Consider the following 6633-nt stretch of genomic DNA (forward strand, 5'->3'; position numbering starts at 1 on the left):
TTGTGGTGATTCTTATTCTTTCTGTGAAACATCCTGAGTGAGAGGGTAACTAGTTCCTGGGAGCCCTGTTAATGTAATAATCTTACAAAAATTCACTTGACTTTACATTCAACTCAAAAGATGTTTGTTTTGAGCTTTGTGGGTCTAATCCCCAATATATTTTTCCATTACTTGCTTCATTTAACTCCTTTTCTGTGGAAAAGTGTGATGTGTTTGCTTTCCTCATGGGAAAATGCAGCCTGTGATAACCTGTTGTTGGATGAAACAGCAGAAACAGGGATGCCTTGATCAGTAGATGCCAGCATACCTCTTACAGCAATGGAAGATAAACCACTGTTCTCTGTGAGTAATAAGAATAAATCAACATTACTTCTAGGGAATGGAACTCCTGTGTGGTTTTGGTTAACTTTTGGAAAAGTTAAATTAGTGTCTCAGATCACTTGGAAAGTTCATAACTTCTATGTTCACAAAATGTTTGTTTCAAATTAGCATCTTTAGTAATTTATACACATTTTATGGGTGTCTGGTATTAAGAACAATGAAGTCTGATGAATCTCTTTATTTACTCCATACAACAAAGCAGCAACTTGGGATAATTTCTTCTGAAATGCAGTCACGTATTAATTATATCTATTATAATTAGACTGTTGGAAGGGAACATTCAGGAACATTTATATAATTCTAAGACATTACTGTTGAATGGTGCCCATTTTCCCATTTGGGGAAATTAGGAAAATTGCAATATACAATAGGATTTGGGTCCTGCTTGGCACAGTGATACACACACCTATTATCTGCCTCTATGTTTGTATAGAATCACAGGTAAATAATCAAATGGACCACATGAATACCAGAGGCAAGATACCAGCACCAAGCTTCAGAAAATAGGGTGTTCTAAGATTACACTGATTAGACCTGCAATATTCATTGATTATATTCTTTATAGTTAATGCTAATACATCACCTGTTTGACTAAAAGCACATTTGAGACCAGCAATTAGAAATCCAAAGTCTGTCAGAACCCATAAAACTCTGCCTATAAGTGATACACTCAGTATCTTCAGGCTGCATTATGAAGCCAGTTTTTGTGTTTCTAACATTGAATTTACAGTGAATATCCATAACAAGTGTGCTGTGTTGAAGTGCCTCTCCATTGTTCCAGCTGGATGTGAGCACTTCCATGAAGGTAAATGTCATAGATCTCTGAGCTGAACAAGGTCATAAAAGGTTTTCAAACAGGTTAGAATTTAAGATGAAAAACTAAGCTATGGTCATTGTTAAAAGGTTTCCTACACCTTTCCTGGTGTAGGAATTACAGACAATTATGCACATTATATAATCTTATAGAAATCAAGAAAAATGTCTACATTTACAAGATTTTCTTTAAAAATTCTTTTTCTTTGATTTGCAAGCAAGCAAATATTAAAATGCACTCTGTATTGCCTGTAATGTGTACGTAATGTCAATATCAATTGGTATCAATACATTTTAGCCATGAGTAGGTGGAGTATGTTTAGAATGCAACATGCAAAACCTGGGGAGGAAAAAGCAAGCCCAAAACCTTTGTCCTTTCCTAAAATCCCCTAAAATCTTGTTTGTGCAGACCCAACACCTGAGGTATGTTAAAAGCCAAGTTCAGCTCACTGAAACTAAGTTACACACTAGTAGCATGTTAAAATTTTCTAGTGAAAAGATCCAAGGAAAAAGGTAAGTCAATAATTTCTGAGAAATGTTTTCACATCCACTATTGTTCAAATTGGTTTTCTTTTTTTGCAGGACTCTTGTGGACCTTTTGCTAAATTTGAGGTTATCTGAACATCAGTGTAGCATAACAGGTGAACTTTGTTGGCCAAATAAATTAGGTATCCTGTTTTATTTCATGTTACTTGTGCTTATTGTGGAACAAATTTCTGATATTTGAACAAAATTTTCCTTACTTCAGCTAAAATATCAAAAGCAATGACTGTTTTATGCCTGGAAGAAGACAAATTTTTCTGAGCAGGTAAAATAATGTTTTAATAATGATATAAAGTTAAATCGAGTAGTTCATGTCATAGGCACCCGCCCAGGCTAAACAGGGGAGAGCAATGCACCTAAAGACGTGTTAGCACTCAAATTAAATATCAACAGGTAATCACATTTATGTACTTTCTAATTGGAGCACTCAACATGTTTTTATTAATTGATGTCAATTTCTTTTGTCATTAAAGTTAAGAATGGGCATTTGGGAGGTAAAGACCAGTCTGTTCTAGTAAGCCTTAAGTCTTCTCTCCAGCATGTTAGTCTGTTGCACCCTGAAGATGCTTGTAGACTTCTAAATATACAATTAATTAACCCCATTATTAGTATAATTTCTTCAGTAGATAATCTTTATTCTCTGCCTAATTGTTGGTTTCAGTTATTGATGAAGTAGGATACAGCAGGAAGGGAGGTTTTGCTTGGCTTTTTGTCTCATTGTTACTGGGCTTTCTCTTCCAATTTAGTTAAGATCCTGGAACTGCAAGAACCATGTCAGTACTTTCAATTTCAAACAACATTTCTTTTGCACCATGTATTCTAATTCATAGGAAATGTTTATGGAGATTGAGAACTCCAACCTGAACTTTGAATAATCACTTAACTTGTTTTCCCTGAATGTATACACAAATAATGATATATCCAATTTGTATCCCTCACAATAAATTAAGGGTATGAAATGGGTTCACCTTCATTTATATCTAGTGATGTGTAGAGTATAATGTTTTTCAACCAGTAAAATATCTATTGCAGATGTATATTTTACCTTGTCTTTTAGATAAAAGTAGTATAACTAATTTACAGATATGAAATAAGGAATTCTTCACTTACTGATATGAATGTTAATTTTAAAATCTGTAAAATATTTGCATAGCTTAAAAAAACAGGAATTAAAATACTTACAGAAATTCCATGGAGTTAGCAACATACCTAAAAGAAGCTAACAAAACAATTTCTGAGTTGCTGCAATTTGCAACAAAGGAATGTTTGTGCTGTCTCACAGCACTGCTGAATGTTGTTTCATTTTGACATTTAAAGTGATGACTGTAGAACATTTAAAAACTTTTTTAAAAGCATCTGAGCAACAAAAGCCAACTTCTGACATTCTGATATTGTTCCATTAGTCCTCATCTTTCGAAAATGTGTGACTTTACAGTTCTTTTGTGATACAAGTACAGAATGTCATTTTTTATCGAGGTCTGCAATTGTAAAAGAAGTAAAAGAAGGTACCAGGTAAGTACACAAAATCAGTGGAGAAATTTCTTGGTAATCTCTTAAGTAGTAATAGAATCCACAGACATAGAACACAACATTTGGTCAAGGATAAACAGTATCAAATTGATCTAATTTCCTTCATTAGTGTGACCTGCTTGGTGTGTAAGTGTACAGCAGTGAATGTCATTAAAGTTTAGCAAGGATTTTGTGCTGTTCTGCTCTGCAATAAACAAAACCAGGAAATGGGATCTAAATTAAATCACAGTTGCATGGTTGTAGAATTGGCTGAAACACTCAACTAAACACTAAGGTTATCAAAGTGAGAGAGCATAGACTGGGATCAGCAGGAAATACAGAACAGCGTGGGCTGGAAAGACCTTTAAAGATCATCCAGTTCCAACCTCCCTGCAAGAAGCAGGGACACCTTTGACTAGATCAGGTTGCTCAGAGTCCCATCTAACATCCCCTCGAATTTTCCAGATATAGGGGATCCCCCACATCTCTGGGCAACCTGTTCCAGTGTTTCACCACCCTGATTGTAAAAGACTTCGGCCTTAATATCCAGTCTGAACCTGCTTTCCCCTTCAGTTTAAAAACATTAACCCCTGCATATCACAACAGGTTCTGCTAAAAAACCAAGTGTGGTAATGGCATGTATCTTCACATGTACTTTTTCCTGGAAAAACACACAGAAATAATTTGCTGCTGCTGCTTTTGCTGATTGTGTTTGGAAATTAGTTGGATGTCAGAGGAAAACATTATTTTATAAAATACATGGCTTACACCACGTTTTAACAATCATGAGATGGATTGTTCATAATCAAAAGGATGAATTTCAGTGAAGAAAAGCAGCCTTCCACTCATACAGCTACTGTTGTATTTTCTTTTGATGATTTTACTAACAATTAAATTATTGTTTAGCTATGGTGCAGTTAGATACCCTAAGAATTGACCTAATTGCTCTAAAATTGTTACCTCAGAACAATTTCAATAATGATTAACTTTTTAACAAACCTTGAATAGGTTTGTTTCAAATTTAGTTCTTGCTGATCTACCCATCTAGGACAAACAAATTCTGCAATATGAAGTAAGAATTCAAAAACTTCTATTAAACATTTTCCTTTCCCAAACCCTGCCCTTACCTCATAGAGTCTCATCTCTGAGATGTGCCCGCCCTTTGCTCTTGCTGGAAAACATAGAAATGTGATACTGATGGGGTGGAGAGGGGAATTGTCCCAGGTTTTGCCATTATGTGGTGTAGCTAGCAGAGAGCACATGGCCAGGTTTTGGAAGGTTGTTTTCTTTTCAATATGCTTTTGTGAGTGTTCTGCAAACTCTGTATTTTAAAAGACTTAGGAAGAATGTTTATGATACTACATTTCCTGTTATGGGACAAACTTGTAACAGCTGTGCCTTCTCCTATAGTAAATCAGGAAAGCAATGGATCTATGTGTGATTGTCTCTGCTCAGTTTGAAACTGGGAGAACCCTGATGGGGGCTTCTGCCACTCTCTCCTTCCCTACTCCGTAAAGCCCTGTGGAAGTCCAATGCCTTAAGGAATGCTAGGAAAGGCAGATAATATTTTATATCTGTGATAGATATTAAACCAAGAAACCACTAAAAATTTTTAAACACCTGCCCCTTGCAAAATCAGCTTAAACCAAACCACGGTTTCCCTTGTGCCCTTCAAGCTTCATTTTCTTTAATCATTCCTATCACAGACAAAGACCCTGATAACACTTCCTTTTCTTCTGGCCAGTGTATTATCACTGGGGATTCATCACAGGCCACTGGACTGCTAATGGTTGTGGGAAAAATGAGATTGGAGCTAGAACACTTTTTAGACCAAAACCACACTGTGGTTTGCGATTTTTAGTTTATTTATTTGTTTATTTTGCCTGGCATCTAGCTGTGTTATGGATGTTTGGATAGCTTTTAATTCACAACATTGCAGCACATATTCTGAACAAGACTCTGCCTCAAATTTCTGTCACTGTGTCACTGAGGGGCAGCTGGGAAACCAGAAGGAAGCCTGGGTGTTGCCTAGATGTTATTTGTGTTTTGTTATCTCGGTTTATGTGTTTGTTCTGTTCTGTGATCAGTGTACTAGAAATCAAAAAGATGATGTGAATCCAGTAGGAACAATACAGAAAAGGTCCTCAGCCTCCCCTATGAGCATGAGAAGGTAAAGTGGGTGTGCACCTTCTTGTGGGAGTCTGGAACAAATCTGGAAGTCAGTTACACAGGATTAGCTGCAGTCTTTGGAGCAGATTGTCTGTGAGATATCCTAAATTGCTCTCAATTTCACGTATTCAACTGCTATGTAATTTATTACAGGAAATGAGGATTCCTGGATTATTGAAAAAAAAAAAAAAAAACAAGGAAAAAAAGGTTTTGACCTAGGCATTATTTGGGATTTTCATGTAAGCACAGCTCAGTTTTTTTATTAAGGCCTTATAAACATTTATAAATAGATTGCAAATTATTTGCAAGTAAGAATGGATGTGGTATATTAGCCTTAATGAGCTACAAAGCAATTTGGGTCAACTTGTGAAACCACCCATTTTCTACCCTGTCAGAGAGTGCTGGATGTTCTCTGTAAAAGGAGGAACCTCTAGACCTAAATTTTTTCTGCCAGATTTAAGCCTCCTACAGGGAAAAAAAGGATAGGCATTCTGTCGCAGACAACTTTTATGAAAAATCCTTTCCTTAGGATTTTTTCCACCTGAGAAACTGAGAGGCCTCAGGAACAAAATGTAAATAATGATTATCTGTGCTGTAGAATGCAACAGGTGGATCTGTGATTGGTCTCATGTGGTTGTAATTAATGGCCAATCACAGCCCAGCTGGCTTAGACACAGAGCCTGAGGCACAAACCTTTGTTATCCTTCCTTTCTTTTTTATTCTTAGCTAGCCTTCTGATGAAACATTTTCTTCTATTACATTAAAACTATACTAAAAGAATATATATCATAAAAGAATAAATCAAGCCTTCTGAAACATGGAGTCAGATCCTCGTGTCTTACCTCATCCAAGAACCCCTGTGAACACCGTCACAGGCATTCTGCGCATTTCAGGTTTAATTTAAAAACTCACAGTGACCAAACTGTCATTATTCTGTGTGAAGGAGATCACCCAAAGGAACACTGGTTGCAGGCAGTCCTCACGTTCACCCACAATGCTGTATCCTCATTCCAGAAGCTGAAAGGAACACACTGTTACCAGTTTAACCCAGCTGGCCTAATCTGTCTGGATATTTTTTGAAATTATTTACAGAATTGTGTGTTGCCTTCCTAGTTGACTAGTAGATACTCAAGTAACCATGGTGTGGAGGTCAGCTTGGCTTTAATTGAGCAAAACCTTGTTCCTTCCCATGGAAAAGCTGCAGCCCAAATGTCAGGT

Source organism: Ammospiza nelsoni, chromosome 1 (assembly GCF_027579445.1).
Source record: "Ammospiza nelsoni isolate bAmmNel1 chromosome 1, bAmmNel1.pri, whole genome shotgun sequence".
In the NCBI taxonomy this organism is placed as follows: Eukaryota; Metazoa; Chordata; class Aves; order Passeriformes; family Passerellidae; genus Ammospiza; species Ammospiza nelsoni.